This window comes from Oryctolagus cuniculus, chromosome 15 (assembly GCF_964237555.1).
Source record: "Oryctolagus cuniculus chromosome 15, mOryCun1.1, whole genome shotgun sequence".
Classification (NCBI taxonomy): Eukaryota; Metazoa; Chordata; class Mammalia; order Lagomorpha; family Leporidae; genus Oryctolagus; species Oryctolagus cuniculus.
In genome coordinates this window covers 69,860,613-69,883,205 of record NC_091446.1, presented here as the reverse complement: position 1 = coordinate 69,883,205, position 22,593 = coordinate 69,860,613, and the positions used below count along the sequence as shown (strand labels likewise).

General features: G+C 60.4%; 1 protein-coding gene across 4 annotated transcripts in view; it reads right to left on the bottom strand.

Annotated features, from left to right (window-relative positions):
• The window catches only part of ZMIZ1 (zinc finger MIZ-type containing 1), a 214,672-nt gene that overhangs the window by 162,064 nt on the left and 30,015 nt on the right, over nt 1–22,593 (bottom strand). For all 4 annotated transcript variants that reach the window (XM_070057911.1, XM_070057907.1, XM_051831554.2 and 1 more), the window contains exon 2: nt 8,150–8,261. The gene's annotated coding sequence lies outside the window, so the exon portion shown is untranslated. The remainder of the gene's footprint in view (nt 1–8,149; nt 8,262–22,593) is intronic.

Below are 22,593 nucleotides of genomic sequence, written 5' to 3'. Positions count from 1 at the left end.
ACAGGAGGCTGACCACACGGACCCAGCGCAAGAACACAGGCTGGGGGGGCCGCTCCGCAGGAAGCAAGAGCCCCCGGCCCCACCCCACTGCACCCCAGCCTGCCTCTTTCCCTCCTGGTCCACACAGGTCACTCTAAATTGGGGGTCCCTGAGGTCTAGCTACCCAGCAGGACAAAGGGAAGCCCACGGCACACACTTGCCTCCGGCTGGCCCGGAAGCTCTGCTCTGGGTCTGGCACATTTTGCATGTGGCCACCGGTCACTGTTGTGACACCAGCTGAGACGATGACGCCCATTTCAGAGACGAGAATGCGCAGGCTCAGAGCCGGGTGGAGGTCACACAGCTGCGGCTCGAAAGTCTGAGCTCCCCTTCGTTGCTGGTGTAACCGGATGAGCGAGCAGTACAGGGCAGGAGGCGGCACTGTGCATGTACGGGTCAGGTGCAGGGCAGGACGAGAGGCCAGCGTCAGATAACCCCAAGGAGGGGCCCAGGCCCTTCTCTCAGCACCCAAGCGACCCAGGAGAAACTCTGGCAGCTCCAGGCACCGCAGGGGTACGGTGGTCAGCCTCCAGGTGCTGCACCCACAGACAAAACCTGGGAGAGAGGCCAGGTTCGCGTGGCAACCCAGGTAGGCCTTGCAGAGACTCCTCTTCGCACTCAGAAGCTGAGCACCAAACACCACTGCCGCTGCAAGCCCTGGGAAGTCTCGGTGCGAGGAGCCGCACGCTCTCAAAGCAATTAGCTTCCAGCACCCACAAAAAGGTCGCTGGGGCGCGCAGGCAGGCTCTGGCTGGGCAGGGGCCCTGGGAAGCTGGGCCTGGTTATTTTTAGCATCGTTTTTCAAGAGGGCCCAGGCCCTCCTCCTACCAGGTAAATGTCAGCGCCTCAGGCAGACCCAGCCAATTAAAGCCGCGGGGACCCAGGAAGGAGGCGGGGCCGGCACCTCCTGCTTGGCACCCCCCCTCCCCCCCAGCAGCTCAGTCCACCAAGGAGCCTGGCCAGGGGCCTGGATGCTGGATTCGAGTCCCAGCTCCTTCTCCGACTCTGGCTTATGCCCCTAAGCCCACGTGACAGGACGCGGCTGAGGGGAGTCGGGGTGGGTGGTGAAGCCGCTGCGTGATTCGGGAGTTCTGCCACCCTGCCATGAGCTGGCTGCTGGATTATTCCAGAAAAGAATTCTGGGCTTCCTGAGCAGGAACCTGCGCCAGCCCGGAGCTGACAGGGCCTGAGCTGGCCGCTGTGCAAACTGCTGAGGGGATTTGCGCAATGCCGCGTACTTGGCGTCCAAGGAGCCCTGTGGCTGCGGACAGTAGTTGGTGGAGGCTCAGCAAACACGCACTGGGCTCACTGAGCCCAGGGCGACGGGGACGGCTACGGCATCTGGGGAGGGCACCAGGCACCCGCGGTGGCACCCACAGCACCTGCAGCAGATTGCCACCAGAGGCTCACACGGAGACCCCTCTGCATCGGAGTGTTTGCAGGACCACACTCACGCACTGGCCGCTTGCTCCGGGAGGAAGGAAAGCGAAGCCACCTCTCAGGCTATCCTGGGAACCTGATCCTTAGCGCTTGAGTGGGCCTGCCCCAGGGCCCTCACCCCTGCCTTCCCTGGGTGGTCCAGACTGGCAAAAACCAGCAGTGCCAGTCAACTCTGTGCACCCAGAGAGGAGGTCCAGGCCCAGCGTCCATGGCCAGTTGACCCCAGGTTCTCCACAGAGCCCTGTCATACCCTGGGCCCTGAACCCTGGCACCCGTTCACAGCTCCCCAAAGGCAGATCGTTCCACTGGTGCGGGACCCCCAGGCCTGCACCAGAGCCACAGGGACCTGAGATGTGCCCTCCCTGGGAAGCATACCTGCCTGAGCCTGTCATGGTGATGCTGTGTGTCCCTGGGCTGGTCTCCGGGCATCTCTGATCTCACCGTGTCACTAGGCATTGCCCACCCCAATCTCCTGAGCTACCAGGATAGTGACAGCAGAAGGTGACACCTGATTCCAAGTGACTTCTCCCTGCTGGTCAACAGCACCTGCCCTGGCCCAGGGAAGATGCAAGGGTGGCTGAAGAGGGCTTGGGGGTGCAGCCAAGCCCCCAGCCCCTGCCACCGAGTCAGGCTGCACTGCACCTCACCCTTGCCCCAGCTTGCAGGCTGAGCTCAGCCCTCCTGGCCCCTGCCCCACCAGCCCTCTCAGCTCCCTGCTCCTTTCAGGACCAAAGCTGAACTCTGACCCAAGCTCTGAGACTCCTGGGAGCTTCCCCAGCACGTGCTTCCAGCTGAAAGTCTCTTCCTGTGCAGCGGGACTCCTGACTCCCCGACGTCCCCCTCCAAGTCATGCAGAGACCCGAGGGAGGCCCTACTTTTCCACTTTGGCCTCCTCCAGGCAGTTCTCCCTGGCTGCCTCCTACTGTTTTCAGCCACCCAGTTCTCACTGGGCCCCCACCCAGAGACTGCACTGCATACTCCGTGACCTTTGCACAGGCCTGGGGCTGTGCCTACCCCGCTCCTCAAATTCCGTCCACTTTAAGTGTTCCACCCCCAGCTGATGGAGCAAACGCATCACTCAGCAAGTCTACGAGGACCTAGGAGCGCCACGTTGACCCAGTGGGCAAACCTACGATGGCGTCAGATCACCAGCTCCGTGACATGGAACATCGCCTGACCTCTCTGGGCTTTGAGTCTCCCCATCTGTACAACGGGATAATCCCAGCTTCTCTGGGGTTCTTGGTGCCCTTGAAGACAGCGGCTTGTGACCCCTGACCTATTCCCAACTCTTTGGTTTTACAGACCAATGAACAGCCATTCAGAGAGAGGCGGTGACTTGTCCAAGGTCACACAGCAGGTCTACAGTGGGCCAGCTAGAACAAGTTCTGCCAGGACAACAGCCCCACCCTGCTGACCCTGAGGGGCAGCCCAGCTCAGGCAGGGGTGAGCGAGCAGTGGGCTGTAGATTCTTGCTAGCTACAGGCCAGGGAATAGGGCAGGCTACAGAGGCTAGGGGGATAGAAGGGCCTGGGCTGCAAGCAACAAATTCCAGGCCGGGGGATGGGGAGTCTGCATTCTCAGCTGGCACTGCGGACTTGACAGACATGCCACCTGTGGACCCTGGAATCCCGGCTCTGCCGGACCATGGGCTGGGCCACGGCCAGCACGGCTGGGAGCTGGCCTTGGCATTCGAGGTCTCTGCCACCAGCCCCAAACCTGCCCATGTAACCCTGGCAGTCTGTTGATTGACTGATGGCCCAGAGGTTGGCAGCACGAGGCCACACCTCCGGCGCTGGCGGGGCTGGGGCTGGCGGGGGACGGAGTATGGCCTCCACCCCAGGTGGCTGCCCACAAGGCTCTGGGCAGCAGCTGTCTACAATCCTGTGTGTGCCTGCGGCTCGCGTCCAGCACCACCCCAGCCCCCCGCACTCCCTTATTCTCTTCTTAAAGGGCCGTGCAACCACACACCCGCGTGCCCTCGGCCCAGGCTCCCTCCACAGAGCGCGGACTCTGGCCTGGTACTGCTGTGCGGGCCTGCTCGGCTTTCCCTGGTGCAGCCGGCTGGCTGCTCAGGGTGCTCACTCTGCAGAAGAGGAAATGGGGCACAGAGACGTTAAGTCGCTCATCTGAAGCCACAAAGAAAGGAGTGGCGCAGCGGGAAACAGCCTGAAGCCCAGGTCCAGGGTCACGGTGGCGGCCACTCCCTCACCCCCCAGCGGCTCTTGAGAGCCTCATGAAAAAGCATCAGTGACATGGGACACTCTGGCTCGTCCCCAAGAAAACACCCTCTTCTGTGTCCAGCCTTTGCTGGCTAGTGCAGCCCAGGCCGACCAGGGCCTTCTCACTACACCTGGCTGCGGTCCACCTGGCCCAGTGGACGGAGCCACGCCACCTCCAAGGACCCACGGCACTGGGCGCCTGTCTACTCCAGCTGGCTCAACCTCCAGCACCCAACAGGTACCTTTTGTGGGCCAGGGGCTGCAGTCTCTACAAAAGATTGGCCCAGGGACCACCCTCTGCCACCACGGTGAGCATCCCTGTCTGACGTGGTCAGGCCCAGAAACAGCTTGGGGTGGGGGTGGCGCCCCTGAGCCTCTGTTTTCCTATCTGGCAAAGGGGAACAGGTTGCACTGGATCCTGAACTCTATGGTGTAAGAGGTCATGGTGGCTACAGGAGGGAAAGGCTGGGGTCCCAGAAGTCTGGTGTGCAGGAGCTAAGTCTGCCCAGCAGATGCGGGTGGGCAGGAAAGGGGCAATCCAGCCAGAAGCCTTTGCGCGTGAGACCAAGTGGACCCCTTCAGCCCCCGCTACTGTCGGGCCTGGCACAAAAAGACACCAGGCCTCAAAGGTATTCAGGGACAGGCTGGAAGGTAGACGGGGGCCTTGACTACCATTGCCTGCTGTCGGGGGCAGGGTGCAATCCCACCCTAACCCGAGCCTCTGTCCCCCACCACTCGGGACAAACTGAATGCAGGCCCCACGGAGCCTCTTGCATTGAGGAAGAGGGCGTTGGAGGGCAAACCTTGGCAGCTGAGGCTCCCAGAGGGAAGGGGGTTCGCCCCAGGTATCTGGGCCAGGAAGGAACAGGGGGAGCCTACACAGGCACTTGGTTCTCTGCACTTCACCGCACGGTTGCTGGCCTGATTCCAGGCTCCCCTTCACGGGCCATCGCACAGGACCCCACGCCCAGAAGGACCCCATTCTGCTGTCACCATCCGGAAATCCTCACTGATCTGCGACCAGGATCTGCGTTCTCCTTTTGCACTCAGCCCTCCGAATCGAGTAGCTGGTCCTGATCCCGGGAGACTCCGAGGACACTGTTGGGAGGACTGTGAATGAACTTGCCCTTCTCTGCAGCTTGGTTGGAGCTGTGCCGCCCTCTGTGTCTTCTTCTCTCCCCACAGCAGCCCAGCAAATTTCTCCTCTTCTTCCAAGGCCCAGCCTCACTGTCGCCTCCCAGGGGTCCCTTTCTAGACCCTGATGCCAGGCACAGCTCAGCTCCCTGTGCTGTGGTGCCATGCCCTGACATGGCAGCGGGCTAAGGAGCCTGCTAAGAGGGGTGCAGAGAGCACCTAGCTCCTCCAAGCCTAGGGCCCCGCCGGGGCTCCTGGACACCCAGGAGCTTCCTGCTGGCCACGTTCCCCAAGGACAGTGCCAAAGACACTTTCAAAGGCGCCTCAGAGAGCAAACAAGTGATTGTATCATATTAGGTAGTAGACCCCCAGAGAACAATCTACCTTTGAATTTGCAAAAGAAATGGCAAATATGCCCGGGAATTCTGGGCCAGGACTACAGCCTAGATCATCCCAGCAGCCTCCTTGGAACTCCCTCCAACTTGGAGGCCCCCCCTGGGAAGCAGGGAGGGGAAGGAAGAGGAAGTCTTGAATCTGGGGTGCAGTGTGCCTAATAAGCACCCGAGTCCAGCTCTGCCACTCCCTGGCTGTGTGGCCCACACTCTCTGAGCCTCAGTGTCCACATCTGCAAAACGGGCCTCACTTGATCTATTCCTAAAGGGAGACAAGCGGATTAAAGAGAGAAACTCGGCACACGACAGGCTGGCTGCAGCACTTCCCGGCCAGTGTCCAGAGCTCCTCATCCCCCCTCAGGGCCTCAGGGTCTCACCTGGAAACTGCCAGTTAAAGGCCTCCCTCCCAGGCTGTGGGGGTACTTAGGGGCCCATGCAGGTACCACACCAGTCCCCTGGCAGGGCCTCCCCTGCGGTTGGTATACTAAAGCCAGGGTGGGGGGGTCACAGACCCCAATTCCCCAGGAGTCCACAGTGCAGCTGGGGGAGGGGCAGGGATGACTGAGACCCACCACCTTGCAGAGGGCAGGCAGTGCTGCCTGTTGTGCCCCTGGCACTGGGGGGCCCCGGCCCCAAGAAGCCAAGATGGAGACCCCAGCACATGAGGAGCAGGGAGGGGCCCCGCGACACCCCGTGACCATGCCCCAGCATCCCACCCTACCTGTAACCTGTTTTCTTCTCTCGTGCGTACCTAGTCATTTACACTGGTGGGCTCTGATCCACACCACCACCCCGGGAGCTAGACGGTGGCTGTTCCTGTTTCCAGAACAGGAAGCTGAGGACAAGCAAGGGCTTGTCCACGGTCAGTCACATGGCTGGCCATCAAACTTGCCAGTCACCGTCTCCAGCATGCACACAGCCAGAGCCACAGCTCAGCCTTGGCCCAGAGCTACCCAGAGTCCCGGGGAGCTGCACTGACCCCTGAACTGCTCCTTCTCTCTAGGGCACTTCCCTCCTGCACAGGCACACATGTGTAGCCCCACATGTATGTGTAAACCCGTGTGCTATGACAGCTTCTGTCCGTGTGCCTGCATGCAGGGCAAACACACAGGTTTATGAGCACATATGCACATGCAAGTGTTTCTGCGTGCATGCATGCATGAGGTCTCTGTGTGCATACCTACATATGTGTGTGAGGGAACACACACCAGCACATGTGTGCGTGCAGTTGTGCGCACACAATCACTTAAAGACACAGCTGAATGTCCTTAGCACGCATGGCCCATCTGCACGCACACAGTGAGGTAGATGCACGTCCGTGCACAAGCATGTGTGTGCAGGAAGTGTGGGCACAGCCACACCTGCGAGTTGAGGGAGTCCCGGGTGCACGTGTAAGGATGCGTGTGTGTGCTTCTACACTTTACGTGAGAACATCAGGCCCACACAAGGCCATCTAAGCTGACTTCTTCCTGGAGATATTCTGGGCTGCAGCCTGCTCCGCCTCCTATAAGAAGCCTTCCTGGATCCCAGACTCGGCCTCCACTCAGAATTTCAACATCAACCCCACCCCCATCACTGCCACTCTCTACCCTGGTGCCCCCACCCCCAGGCCCTCGCAGCCATTGCAGACTCCGCCGAATTCTCTTCCTCCCTGTCGTGACTCTCTCTGGCCTCAGCTGAGGCTCTGCAACCTCTCATTCACTGGGCCCTTGGGACAGACCACTCGTCTCCCTGCTTCCTGCTGGGCCTTCCCTGTGGCAGCCCCGGGGATCTACTGGCTAAGGCGCACCCACGACAGTGCTCCCTAACTGAGAACCCAGAGTGGCCCCCATCACCCCAGCCCTTCATAATCCCCTAGACTCACTCGTGACGTCCAGGAGCTCCATCTAGAGAGGGAGACTGGCTGGAGAAAGCTGGAGACACGGTCAGCTGGGCCCGACCTCCTGGCCAATGCCTCCCCCATGCCACCGGGCTCTCCCACCTCCCATCTGCTCCTGCCTGCCCACGTGGGTGCTCCCTCTGGGCTGTCTCCCCTGCACTGTCCCTCAGCTCTCTGAAGCCTGTCCACCCTGCTGTTGTGAGGTTAGCCCCATCTGTTGGGACCCCTCTCCCTTTCCCTTGTATCAGAGCTGGCATCTACTTAATGCCCAGGACAAACTAGGAAACAGAACTGAGGGACACAGGGGTCAACCTTGTCCAGCAACACCTCTAGAGAGGGCCTTGGGGGCCAGCCTGGCTGATGTCACCCCACAGCCACATGGGAGCCAAGACCCTGGACCAGGAGCAGCTGCCACCCCCTTACAAAAGGCCTCTCCCTTTGCCTGGAGCTGGGACAAGACTTAACCATCCTGATGACACCCATGGTGGCCCCTGTCCAACAAGAAGCCTGGGGTGTGGGGCAAGGCCAGCGGCAGAGTGGTGGGGGGTCAGGGGCTGGCGCGTGGGAGCACACAGACCCCAACCTGTGCCCCAGGCTGGGCAGCTGTGTGACCTCGGGCAAGGCTCAGTCTTGCCACCTGTGCAATGGTGGCAGGCTTATCCTGATCACGAGGTATCAATCACAGTGCAGCGCTCAGAACGGCGCTCAGGGGGACAGTCCAGGGCTCGCAGCATTATGGGTATTATTGTCATGATTCTGTCCACGTTCCACATCACAACACTGACGCTGTCAATGCCGGAGGGACAGGCACGGCGACCCGTGGCCACATTGGGAGTAGGCATCAGAGTAAATCAGACATCCCTGGCCCAAGGCAGGCCACTGCCCACCCTCCTCGTCTGCTTCCTCTGAGAAGAGAAGGCCAAGGAAGAAGCAGACAGGGAGCTAAGTCTGCCCCCTCGGGGCTCCCCAGGTCTCCGGGACAGCACCCACCCTGGGCAGGACTTCGCAGCCTGTGTCTGCCCCAAGGGACAGGACCTCCTGCTTACCTGCTCAGACCTCTGCCTGTGTGCCAGGACGGGAGGCCGCTGAGGTGGGGGTCAAGGCAAAGAGGCTGCGGCCCAGCAGCTCTTGTTCAGCCCAGCACTGCTGCTGCAAGTCCTGGGGAGACAGAAGGGGAGGAGGTGAGCTCCAAGCCCTGCTCCTGGGGGTGGTCCCCTCCCCTTCCACCAGCACAGATCACCTCCGGGAAGTCAAACTGGCCTCCACAAGAAACCGGGTGCGCGCCCTGTCCCTACCCCTGAACTTGACCTTCCAGGACCCAGATGCCGCCTTTAACATGCCAGCATGCCCACCACCAGTTCCCGTCGGTGCAGCCTCCCAGCCCCCCTGGCCGTGGTACGTGCTGGGATCCTACTCGGAGCTCTTTCCCCACTTATCTTATCGGTCTCTCCAGGCCCCAAGCCTGGGAGCCCTGCCTGACCTGCCTGTCCTTCCTTTGTCCATGCCACAGTCAGCTTTGGACCCTCCCAGCTTTCTACGGGCGTCTCCCTCTCCGGACGGAGCTCCTGGACATCGGAAACTGAGTCTGCTCTCTGTGTCCATCCCCTGAGACTGTTGGCAAGGGCCGGCGACTGCCTGACAGATGTGACAACAGTGAACGAATGAATGACTGACAGGATGAAACGTCCTGGAATCAGGACGCTTACGGAGATCTCCAAGGTCTCCCCCTGTCCCGCCCACTGGTAGATTCTAGAACACAGGGGTCAGGTTGATGAGAGCAAAGAGACTTGGTGAGGCACACACTTCTCGCTGCCATTTTACAGAGGGAGAAACTGAGGCCATGAAGCAGGAAGGGTTCTGCCCACCATCCCACGGGAAGAGGCAGAGGCCAGGGTGGAGCAGCAGAACCATGGCTCCTGGGCTTACCCTGCCCTGAGCCGTCAGAGACGGAGGCTGCGCCAGGCAGTCTCTCCCCAGCTGCTGGGTCTGTAGAGACCCAGATTCCTTGGTGGCTGTGATGCAGGCTGGCTGCGGGGAGGGGGGAGGGGGAGGGGGCACACACTGGCACCAGCACTCCCGAGAACAGCTCAGAAACAGCTCTCCCACCCCAGGGCCTATTATTCTGTGCCCCAACAACTCTGCTTCCACAGAGCCGACGAGAGCATGTTCACCCAAAGACACGCACTAGAGTGTTCCTAGCACTGCTGTCCATATTTGCCAAAACCCAAAAGCTTCCCAAATGGCCATCGACTGCCAAGCTGTCGTATCGGTGGACCCCATGGTGGATTATCCCCAGCACTGAGAATGAGTGATCTAAAACTATATCCGACCACATGAGTACATTTTGCAAGCATAACATTGGCTCAAAAAGCCAGACACTGGGGCAGCATCGTGGCTTAGTGGATAAAGCTGCCGCCTGTGACACTGGCATCCCAAATGGGTGCTGATTCGTGTCCTGGCTGCTCCACTTCTGATCTAGCTCCTTGCTAGTGCCTAGGAAAAGCAGTGGACGATGCCCCCAAGTTCTCGGGCCCCTGCTACTCATGTTGGAGACCAGGATAAAGCTCTTGGCTCCTGGCTTCTGGCTATGGCCTGGCTCAGCCCTGGCTGTTGTGGCCACCGTGGGGAGTAAACCAGCAGATGAAAGACTTCTCTCTCTCTCGCTGGCTCTCTCCATCTCACTCTGTTTGGAACTCTTTCAATATACAAATAAATCTTAAAATTAAAAAAAGCCAGACACAGCTCAAGAACAGGCAAAACCATACTTGTAGATGCCATACGGCCACAGAGTCTGTAATTTTCCCAAGAGGTGGAGTCTGTTCTGTGAGCCCTCCCTCTGGGCTGCCCTTGACCCTTGTCTTGACCCATAGGCTTTGGTGAAAGTGGTGTTTTGGGAGTTACAGAGGAGGCCTCAAGTGGCCCTGCCTCCTCGTCTTCTCTCTGGGAAAGAGGCCAGTCTATTCTACAGAAAGACAGAGAGGGACGGAGGCCACCAGCCAACGGCCAGCACCAACTGCCCACCAAGTGCAGCGGAGGCTGTTTGCGGGCCTTCTGGTCTAGCCAACGCTCCAGGCCACTGGAGCCACGTGAGCCCATGGGAACCACGAGTGGGGGACCACGCAGCCAAACCACAGAACCGGTAGAATCCTACACCACTGCTGTGCTCACGAAGCCACCCATTGTGGGGTGGTCTGTGGACAGCAAGAGCTGAGGGCAGACAGCTGGAAGTCAGCATAGTGACCCAGTGTCCCCGGGGGCAGCAGTGAGGGAGGCAGCCGGGGGCTCGCGGCGGTCTTGATGCAGCCGTGTCTCAATGTGCACGGCTGCCACAGGCATGCTCACTTGCAGCCACACATGTAGGACACGCCACCTTCCTGCATGGGTGTCACACTTCAACAGAAGGGACAAACAAATCCTTCCGTGGCTCTCAGCCCAGGCGCCGGCTCCAGTGCACCTCCCCACCTACCTCACCCCCAGCCTCCCTGCTCTCTGCACACCCCCAGCGTCGCCTCACACCTGTGCTCCTGGGGTACCTGACCCTTCTTACCACGTCTCCTGTCTGTGGTCAGGCAGCACCGCCTCCTAGAAACCTCCCCTGCCCACGCAGGCCCTGTCCACACAGAGCTCTCCAAGCAGAGGCCTGGGCAGGGGCAGGCATCCCTCAGCTCTTGCACAGCCAGACTGGGATGATTAGAGCCCGTTTCCGGGGGGTGAGGGACGCGGTGTCACATGGCAGGTTACATGCCAGCCCCAGCCCAGGCTCAGTGCACAGACACCAAGGGCAGGGCTGAGTGTGGGGGTGCAGAGGGGGCCGGCAGAGCAGGGGGGGACTTACGGGATCCCCACTTCGCCATGGATGATGGCACCGGCAGACAATGCGTTCGCCTCCTCCCCTCATAATTATCTATGGAAATAAACCTGGCAGACTGACTGGCAGTCACACAGTGCACACCTTCTGCTACCGACGCAGACTGCCTGGGAGAGCCAGGAAGCGCTGCTATGGCAGACAGCCAGACCATGGCTACACCTCTCCCCTGCGTTGACTCAGCTCCGCCCACAGCCCTCGGGGCGGTGACTGGTGCGGGGGTGGTCTCAGCGGACCCCCAACACCTAGGTGTCCCTCAGTGTCCCTCCAGCCCCCATTTTTGCAACTCCAACTCGGTCCTAAACAGAGGTGTGGCCTCTGGGGAGCCCCCTCCAGCCTCAGTTTCCCCTCCTGTCATCTGCGACCTGGGCTATTCGGGGATCTCCCAGGAGTCCCAGTTTGCTTTCCTGCAGAGAGTCTGAGCCCCTGCTAGACCACTTTCTTCCTGCCTTCCTCAGAGTCCCCACTGTGCCGGCGGCAGTGCCTGCCAGCAGCAGGTGGATGAGGCCCCCTCGGTCCACCAGGGGCAGGCCACGCGGCACCTGTCACCTGCCTGCCTTCTGTCTCAGACACCCTTTGCCAAGAAAGGAAGCTCCCTGCCCGACAGAGAGGCACAGACAAGCCAGAGAGGCCGAGCTGGGAGGAGAAGGCCATGGGGATGGGGGAGGCAGTCTGAGCTGAGGCACAGGGGCAGCTGGGCAGGCCACAGGCTAACGGCAGAAGCATCTGCAGCCTCGTGGGGGTGCGGAGGCACCCCGGCCCCAGAGGTGTGCAAGCAGAGGGAAGCAGCTGCGGGGGCTGCGGGTGCTATCAGCATCCAGAGGAGCTGGACTCTGTATTTCCCAGGCTCGTCTGCTGCTAAGTAGCACCTGGGCGGATGGTTCAAGTCACAGCTTCCCAGGCTGCTCCCCTGAGAACGGAAGGCTGTGGGTCTGGAACACGGCCCAGAAACTTCAGTGGTGAACAAGTCCTCCAGGGTGATCCTCTGCATCTGGGGAGGTCGGAGAGGCACCGGCAGCTGGCCTCCCAGGCCCCTCCGGGCCCAGACATGAGTGATCCCAACCTCCCCCGACCATGCCACTCCACCCTTACCCTGCCATCCAGGACACAGCGGCAGGGCTGGAGGCAGCCTTAGAAGGGGGCCAAGGTGCCGGGGGAGGGGCATTCTCAGTCCACGGTGACAGAAGCAGCAGCTCCTTCCTAGGCCATGCTGCCTGCCCCCCCGGCCCGAAAAGCTCAGCCCGCGGGGTGGTGCTAAGCTGCCAGCTGTTCAGCCACTGCTCAGTGAGGCTGGGGGGGGGGGGCGGTGGGGCGGTGGGAAGCAATTATCTTGCTCATAGCAGAGAGAGATGCTGGCTTTTGCCCGCCCCTTCCCTTCTCCCTCCCTCCCACCTTCTCTCTCTCTCACACACACGCACACACACACACACACACACACACACGCGCGCACATGCATACACACACGCACATGCACACACACGCCCCACCCGGCCAGGATGCCTCAGCTGGCTCTGCACCCACCTCCCCCACCCCCAGCCCCCAGATCTCTCCGACCGGCTCAGCCTCCACCCTCAGAGCACATTTCCAACACTTAAATCATTTAGCCTGCTAAACCGGAGACGGCAAAATGGGTGCTATTTCTTAAAAACATACAGAGAGCGTATTAAATTATTGATAGCCATTAAACAGGGGGAAAAAATTAAACAGCTCTCAGCTCTTATCAATCATTCATACAGTTTCCACTGGGGTGTTTTCTGGAGTGATCACTCGGGCAGCCCGGGGAGCCGGCTCCTGCTGGCAAGAAAACGGCGCTGGGTGGACGCGGGAGGGGGCCACCCCAGCCCCCTGCGTTCCTGGGGCTGCACCTCGGAGGCAGCAGGGGCAGGGGTCAGCCTCTCTGCGTGCTCTCCTCCCTCTTCTCGAATCATTAACAACGGGGAATCTCCAGCATGGCCGTCAGTCCCTGCTTGCTGAAACCCAGCCTTGCTTTTATTGAGTGCCTACTGTATACCAGGACTGCGGGATGCACAGCTTGCTCAAGGCCCTCCCCTGGGCCTGTGGGAGAGCCCCGTGTAGGGAGGAATGGTCATCCTACATCACGACACAGCCAGAGCGGAGGGCAGCGGAGAGGAGGCCAAGGAGGACGCCGCCTAAGAAGTCATTTGTGAGTAAATTCTTGGCTAGGGAGGAAGGACTGCCCGGAGGACGAGGGTGCAGGCAGCACAGCTGTGCGCGTGTCCGAGCGCCCTCCTGTCAACCACAGCCCTGCCCATCTTGATGGGCAGCTGTTGGCCATGCCAAGTGGTAGGCTCAGGCACTGGGAGCAGAACATGGAACAGGCTATGACCTCAACCTCTTCTCCAAGCTCCGGTCAAATCCAGGCCAGGCCAGGGGAGGGTCACATGGGCCAGCACAGACCCGACCCCCCCCTCCCCAGCCCCAGGTGTGGACAAGCAGGAGATTGGGGCTCACCCCAGCTGCCCGGGGCAGCAGCGACTCCACCCCCGCAATGGACAGATCCATTTCCTGGCTCTGACTCAGGACACCTAAGCCAGCGTGACGCAGGCCACAGAGGCTGCAGGGCCAAGACGCTGCTGGTCTCCCGGCCACAGGCGGTCCTGGCAGAGCTGCCCTGGGGAGCCAGGGTCCCTCCTGCCGCTGAGCTGTGCCAAGAACCCAGCAGCAGGGCTGTGCGAGCCAACGGACATCTGACACGGCCTGCCTCGCCGCCCAGGGACCATGCACAGCCGGGGCCATTTGAGGCTCCCAGGCCAGGCCAGGCCAGGCTGTTGCAGGGAACAAAGAAGCCTGGCCCAGGCCTGCCTTCTCCGAGCCCAAGCCGCTGCTCCAGCACACAGGGCAGGCTCTGCATTCTTGAACACCTTTCAGACGCTCTCACTTGCTCGGAGCCCGAGCCGGGAGCCGGGAGCCGGGAGCCGGGAGCCGGGAGGAGGCCCTGCCAAGTGTTGATAGCACCCTCGCCAGAGAAAGCTGCTGTCACAGGGAAACATTCTGGGGAGAGAGCTTGTTTACCACCAACGCCTGGGACTGTCAGGAAATAATCAGAAGAAAGGAAATTTGCAAAGTTGTGAAAGACACAAAGGAACCCCCTCTGCCCGCACGCCAAGAAGGTTGGCCCCGGAGCACCGGGCGCTTGGCTCGGAGGAGGTGTCCTGGGAAGCTCAGGGGTGGGTGCCACTCGCCGGGACTGGGAGATGGCGGACCCTGCGGTGCACGGGCGCTCTGCCGTCAGCCCCCCTGTGTGCATGAGAGATGCAGGCCCAGGGCCCCGCAAGGCCTGTGGGTCTTACCACCTCCAGGTGGACCCCCTGCAAAGCCTGCCAGGAACACGGAGCTCTGCAGCTGACTCCAGCTCCTCTGCTCGGCTCACCTGTGGACTTGGAGTGACAGAGCTGGGGGGCAGGCTGAAGTCAGCAGGCAGGCCCGGCCTCCCAGGCTCACGTCCATAGTATGTGGCTCTACTGGGTCCTTGTCACCCTCGCCTGGGTTGCTAACCATCGGCCCTTCCTAGCTGTGGCCCAGCCCCCGTGTGTGCAAGGCCCACAGCCGAGCTTCAGTCTCAGCCGCAAGGAGCCAGCTGTTAAGGAAGGTCTGCTGTCCAGCAGAACTTAAACCTGGATGGGCAAGCGACCCCACAACCCCAGCCAAACACAGCAAGGACCAGCCCCGGCTTCCACCACCGGCTTCCTGCACCCGTCACTGGGAGTGTGTCTGCACACTCCTCAGTGTCACCACATCCTCTCCACTGAGACCCATTCTCATCGGATCCTCAGAACAACCTGTGAGAGGTCCGGCAAGGTGATCACGGCCCCGTTACAGACCCTCTTACACTGCAGCCACTCCACAAGGACTCAGCCTCCTCTGAACATTCGTGCCCCAGGGCCTTTGCATGTGACCCTGTGCCCTCTTCCCAGTCAAGCCCTACTCCATGTCAAGCTCTGAAACTGCCACAGCACTTTACACATTGGATTGGGCTAAATTCTATTCCAAACTAAATTAGGGGTACCATGCACACACACACGGGGTACCATGCACACACATGGGGGTATCATACACACACACGGGGTACCATGCACACACATGAGGTACCATGCACACACACCGGGTACCACACACACACACACACGGGGTACCATGCACACACTTGGGAGCACCATGCACACACATGGGAGCACCATGCACACACATGGGGTACCATGCACACACATGAGGTACCATGCACACACACATGGGGTACCATGCACACACATAGGGTACCATGCACACACACACGGGGTACCATACACACACTTGGGAGCACCATGCACACACATGGGAGCACCATGAACACACATGGGGGTATCATACACACACATGGGGTACCATGCACACACATGAGAGTACCATGCACACACACGGGATACCATACACACACATGGGTACCATGCACACACACATGGAGTACCATACACACATACATGGGGTACCATGCACACACATCGGAGTACCATGCACACACATGGGATACTAGGCACACACACATGGGAGTACCATGCACACACATAGGGATACCACACACACACATGGGGTACCATGCACACACATGAGAGTACCATGCACACACACAGGATACCATGCACACACATGGGTATCATGCACACACACAGGATACCATGCACACACATGGGTATCATGCACACACACATGGGAGCACCATGCACACACATGGGAGCACCATGCACACACATGGGGGTATCATACACATGGGGTACCATGCACACACATGAGGTACCATGCACACACACCGGGTACCACACACACACACACGGGGTACCATGCACACACTTGGGAGCACCATGCACACACATGGGAGCACCATGCACACACATGGGGTACCATGCACACACATGAGGTACCATGCACACACATGGGAATACCATGCACACATACATGGGAGTACCATGCACACACACGGGATACCAGGCAAACACACATGGGAGTACCATGCATATACACATGGAGTACCATGAACATACCTGGGGTACCATGCACACACATGATGGTCCTCACAGGAACACTACTGCACCTCAGCCAACCACCCAGCCCCCCAGCCTGCAGCCCAGAACCAGTCCTTCCTCACAGCTAACCTGCAGCACTCCGGCTGTAATTCAAAAAGCCATTCCCTGGATAGCGGGTGAGTCGTTTGCAGCCAAGCATAAATGAGACTGTATTCTCAGAGCTCCCCGAGCCAAGGGAAGGGGCAGGCTTGGGAATTTCCAGGCAAAGGCCAGCAGAAACTGGCCACAAATGAATCATTAACTTTCGAGTCGAGAACTCCGAGGAGCTGGTGCCAAGGTCTCGGGCTCTGGCCTGTGTGGGCCACTTGGCCTTCCTTGGCTCAGGCCTGCAGACATATTCCCCCTCTCCCCACCCCCGCCGGCCATCTGTTTCACCCCACGGCCACTAGTCACCAAAAGCCAGGCCCGAGTAGCCCAGATGTCTTATGGGAGAGGACTGGCTCCAAACTTTGCCTCCATGCTCCTGTCCTGGAATGCTGCCCCTTCCAGCAAGCTCACTCCCTTCTTTGTCCTCTTTTGAGGACAAAGCCCCACCTGCTCTCTTGCCTGGGCGTCCCTTGGCCTCAAAGCCCCTGAGCCCCTGAGCCCTGACTGTGTCTTCCAGCTACCTCCTCTCTGCTGGATCTGGGTGCCAGGGCCCCACGGCTTCAGGGAAGCCCAGCGTCTGGCAGGCAGTAGGCCCAGGCTGGGGAGCCCGTGTGGGACGGGCGTGGCTCCCAGCTTCTGTCTGCAGTCCTGGGGCTGCCAGTGGGCTCTGTAGTCCTCACCTGGCTCAGGTGAGACACTGTGTTTCCCTCTGGGCCTCCTCTCAGGGCACCAAGTGCAGCTATTATGTGGCCCAAAGGAGGCGGGGGCAAAGGTGACCTTGGGCCTGGCATAAGGGGCCAAGGCAGCTGCTGGGGCACAGTGCCCCGGTCCCTGTGAGCCGGATCCTCTGCAGGCAACAGAGACCAGTGCCCGCCGCCTTGGTCCCCAGGGCATCGTCCCGGGGCTGGGGCTGCTGTATCACTGCAGCCCCTCTAAGCTTCCCTGAACCAAGGCCTGCATTCTTCGGCTGGGGGGGGGGGGCGGGGGGGGGCGGGCACTGGGCATGAAGTCTGGACACAGGTGACAGCTCATTAACACCCAGGCTCCCCGATGTCCCATCAGGACGCCATTCACCACGCCTGCACCTGGGCCTCCGGGCTGAGCAGGCCACCTGCGCGGCCCCCGGCTGGCAGGAACAGTTGCACGCACTGCGGGGCCTCGCGGCTGCTGGGTGCCAGGCTCTGTGCTACCGCTGAACACACGTTTCTGCGAACCCTTCCACTGCATTGCCCGGCGGGAAGCAGCCCATTCTAAAGATGAGCAATCCGAGGAGCACAGGGATTCAAAGGAAGGCAAAGGAGCCTGCACCTGGGACAGGCAGGGAATTCAGAGGTGGGCATCAGCCCGGCCACACGTGCCCTCCGTCACTGCCCGCACCCCTGTTGTCCTGTGCGCAGAGCAGCAGCAAGTGCTGTGGGCAGCACCCCACACCCTCCACGGGTCCCTTTCTCATCTGATCCTCAACACAACCTGGGAGAGGTCCGGCGAGGCAATCCGGATCCTGTTACAGATGGAGAGACCGAGGCCTGGGGCAAGAACGAGCTGAGGATGGGAGGGGCGGAGGGAGCCTCCTAGGGCCCTGTGTTGGTGACACAGCCCTGGCTCTGGGGACCCTGACCTGCCTGACTCTCCGGCCTGGGCCGCCTTTGTGGCATGGGGCTGTTCCCATGGCTGGACAGAGTCGGGGGGGGGGGGTTGTCGAGTGGTAGGGAGAGAGTGGTAGGATGTGGCTGAGAAGCACAGGGTGGGAGCGAGGGTCCCTCTCCCACATTCCAGGAACAGGGTGAAGGCACTCTGAAGACAGATGAGGCCACCTTCCCCACTTCCTGCAGGCCACTCTACCCTCATTGACAATGGCAGAGAGCCTGACTGATGAGGCCGGGGTACCTCAGCCATGCTGGCAGCGCGGGTGTGAGTTCGTGTGCGTGTGCGCATGCACACACATGAACATGTGCATGAGAGTGAGTCGGGCAGCATCCCTTCCAGAAAAGACTGGCTGAGGTGGCAGCTGCAAGCCCGCGTGTGTATGTGCACACAGACAGATGCTCCAGCACACCCCTGACATGGGCGCCTGTGCACACACACACACCCCCCCCCCACACACACACAGCAGTGTGTACCTCGCGGCCACCATACAGGCACTCCAAGAGTCCCAAGCCGATGAACCCAGAGGGGGCTGCCCAGAGGATGCAGGTTCACAGATGTCACACGTGTGTGGACACCCGGGCACACCGTTGCTCCTCTGCATGGGCCAAGGGCAGCACACACCCACGCCCACACCCTGGGTGCAGGGTTGACACGGGTTAGGGATGTGAACGGCCCATGTCTGCCCACCCAGGTGTGGGCCCGGTGCACACACACATGCACACACAGAGGCCGGGCGCAGGAGACCGGGCCAGGGGAGCAGGTGGGCCGGCAGCCATCTGCAGAACGGTGTGAGGCGCCCCTCGCCGCCGCCGCCGCTCTGCTGATGTAGTCAGGCCCGTCCAAAACAGCCCCATCAATCAGGAAGCCGCCTGCTGCAGGCGCTTAAATCAGTCCCTGGGATACGGTGCTTAGGAGGGAGAAGCAGCCAGCACCAGGCCCTGGCCCGCCATCTGCGTGTGTGGGCGCAGCAGAGGGAGGAGAGCTGGTATTTGGCACTCCTTCCACCCTCGGCCCCAACCACCTGTCCCACTGGCCCCCCAGGCCCTGCTTCCCTCTGGCCCTTCTTGCCTGAGACTGGTGAGCCCAGGAGCTGCCCTCCCACCCCCAGCTCTGACAGCTTCTCCCAGCACCCAGCACCCTAGGGCACGTGGGTGGGGAGGGTCCTTTGTTGGACAGGAAGGCTGCAGGTGGTCAGCAGGCCTGGAATCACAGCCGGCTCCCCGTGGGTGCGTCCCTGGCCTTCCCCCCAGCCTCACGACCCCTGTCTGTGAAGTGGGGGTGGGGGTGTGAGCCCCTACAGGGCTGCTGCTGGTGACGAGTGGCTGCCTGTGGAGAAGCTCCTCCATGGGTGCTTATTAATTACAGCGATTAATAATCCAGCCATCTGTGTCTTGTGGTGGGGCTGGGATGATGCAAACAGAGCCCCGGGCCCCAGCGGCAGCAGCATAACGGGTCCTGGGGTGGGCTGGGGGGCGTCCACACAGCCCGAGAGCAGAGCTCCATGGGTGTGTGGTTGATACTGCACAGGCAGATGCCGAGGGCAGAGACAGGCAGGCAGGCGGATGGCCAGTGCAGAGATCAGACGATGAACAATAGACAATTACCCCCTGCGAAGGCTCCCAGGCACAGCTCTCTGGGCCTTCCTGTGGCTCCCCCACCTCACCCCCACCCACAGGGCAGCCCAGAGCCTCCACTGCCAGGGGTGCAAAGTGGCAGGCATGGGCGCCATCCTCCGTCCTGCGTGCTGCTCTCCACGACGCATCCAGAGTTGCACCTCTCCTCCCCTCTGTGCGCTCCTGCCCCCCGCCAGCCTGGCTCCAAGCAGCCTCCTCGATGGGGAGAGCGGTTCTGGATGCTTCCTGTGTCCTGTCCCTCCTCCCATGGCCCCATGGAGCCTGGGGCGCCGCTGACCATGCCTGGCCGCCTGAAGCTCTTTCTTGGTGCACACATGTGTCCTGCTACACACGCGCCAGACCACACACTGCTCCTGCCGGCTCCCTTGTGCAGTTCCACCCAAAGACGGGCCCCACAGAACCCCATCAGTGATGTTTATGCCCATGTTACCAATGAGGAAACTGAGGCACGGGGCGACAAAGGAACTCACCAAAAGCTGCCTGGCCAGAAAGTGACCGAAATGCAAACCAGGCCATCTGTCTCGTCCGCAAGGCTACAGAAAGACTGACTGAATGAATGGACAGATGAAGCTGAGATGCCAGGACCCATGAGCGTGTAGGGCTGTCTCAGGGACTGGAAGGTGAAGTGGCCAGGTGACGGGGGAATGGGTTCAGGCCAGGTCTCTGCATCAACCAGCTGTGTGACGTCAGGTGAGTCGCCTGCCAACCTTGGGCCTCCCTTTCCTCACCTGTAAAATGGAGGCCAAGGGGCTCCCCATGCACTGCCACAGAGCAGGGCAAGGAGGAGAGGCCTTGACCAGGGCAAACACAGCAGCCAGGATCCCCAGCCCACAGCCCACATGCCTGCTGTGTGGGGACACTCGCCCATGGGACGAGGGCTCTGACACCAGGCCTGTCCTGGAAAATCTGGGACCCCGGTCACCTGCACGATGCCTGTAAATGAGGCTGTATTGCACAGACCGCTGCAGTCCCCTTCTACCTGCTGTGCCCTGTGGGATCTCAGTGACCATTTCTGTCATCCCTGGGTCTGGACACCTGCCCTGTGTCCAGCCCTGGTTGGACAGCACAAATGCAAGGGCTGGGTGCTGACCCTGCAGGGCCAGCAATCATCTGGGGATACGTGTCGGCACAGCAGGCGAGGGCTGCCCATGGTGCACCTGCCAGGCTCCAACAGGAACTTCTGAGCTCCACCACCTGCTGATCACGGTGCCGGGCACTGGGGGTGTAATGGGGGGTGGGAGCCAGCCACAGGCTTGGGAGGCTTCTGTGCAACAAATAAAAGCCTGCACGCCACCAACCTTCCTTCCCACACCCACAGCAGGCATAACCAATCTATCCCCATCTTCTCTGCGAGCTCCCACGTGGCTTCAGAATTACTCTCTCATGCCGCACTCCCAGAGGGCGAGACAAAACTGGCAGCATCTGCCACGCCTGTTAGTGGAGCACAGTCTACGTTCCACTGGGGTCAGCTAGGCCTGGCAGAAGGAAGGCTTGGCCTCGGTCTGGGACCAAGCTTGGACACTCAGTTTGGGGACTTCAACAGTGAGGCACAGAGCACGGGATGCTGTTTGGCCACCAAACCTCAGGTTCTTGGCCAAAGGCCCTAGGAGAGCGATTCCCTTGGCCTGGGCCCCAGGAGAGGACTTCCTGTGTGCCCTCCTTGCTCTGGAGGGTGATGGTCACGTCCGTGGGCCGTGCAGTGAGGAGATAGCCAGTCCCCACCCACTGCTCCGAAGGGACAGAAGCCAGCTAGCAGTGAGAGAAAGGCCCTGACGTCATCTGACATCATCCTGGTTCTGTCACTTCCTCCCCCCATCTTGACTGCCACTGTCCTAATATTTTTCTTGAAATCAATTCACAATGTGTGCTGAAATAAGCTTATTGAAGAAAATGTAATAGGATTTCCTGAAATACAAAATGAGCTTCACTCACCTTGAGTAGAAGTTAAACATAAAAACCAGTGCAAGGAAGGGGCTGGTGCTGTGGCCTAGCGGGTACAGCCACCACCTGTGACGCCAGCATCCCATAAAGGAGCACCGTTTTGAGCCCCGGGAACTTCCCATCCAGCTCCCTGCTAATGTGCCTGGGAAAGCAGCACAAGATGGCCCAAGTGCTTGGGCCCTGCACCCCCGTGGGAGACCCAGATGGAGGTCCAGGCTCTTGGCTTTGGCCTCTCCCCCCAACCCCAGCTACTGCAGCCATTTGGGAAGTAAACTAGCAGGTGGAAGATCTCTCTTCCTCTCTCTCTCTCTGTCAACTCTGCCTTTCTAATAAATAAAATAAATATCAGGCAAGGAGAACAGACAACGGCATTGTCAGGCAGCCTGTCTCTGCCTCGCGGCTAGAGGTAGCCAGAAAAGGGGGCCCCGAACGGCTGACGGTCATCCGTGGCCACCTTCGGGGAGCACCAGCCAGCTCAGGGACCAGTGCTCGCAAGACCTGCGGTACAGGCAGTGGCACCCTGCTGCACAGATGAGGTGCAGACAGGAGTGCCCCCAGCCCAAGGTCACACGGCCGCAGCAAGTGGCCGCGCTGGGCTCCTGGCTCAGCCCACAGCTCTGCTCCCAGCTGTCCCGCCTTCTCTGTGCCACGGCGAGTCACTTAGGCAGAGCGGAGCCACCGTGACCCGCGGCTGGCGCCGTAGCGTTTTACACCTGAGGTTAACGACTGTGATTTAAGAGGTTATTTGTCTTAATTTTCGGGAATCCGCGTCTCCGGGAAGAGGTAACTAACACGTCGGGCGCGGGAAGCTAGTCTTTTTAGAAAATATTTATAGCATTTCAAGACAGTTTGGTGGCAATTGGATACAGCATCTGCTATTTTCCTCACTTTGTACCGCAGCGCTAAAACCCACCGCGGTGAAAACACACACACAACAACAACACACCCCCCCCCACGACACACAACAGCAGCCACATCAGCACACGCAGGAAATCAGAGCCTGTGGCTGCGCTGAGAAACCCACTGTGGTCCTGGTGGGATTGCAAAGCGCTCACTGCCATCTCTGGTCCACACCCAATGCACCGCTTCCAGCCACGCCCAGGGCGGATGCTGCCGCGTGGCCACAACACCGGTCCCCAAGGCCACGGTGAACATTGTGGCCCCCTGAGTCCAGGACTGTGGCTGTCACAGGAAGCCCCTGGTGCTAGCGAGGCCTCCCTGGATTCCAGCCACTGCCC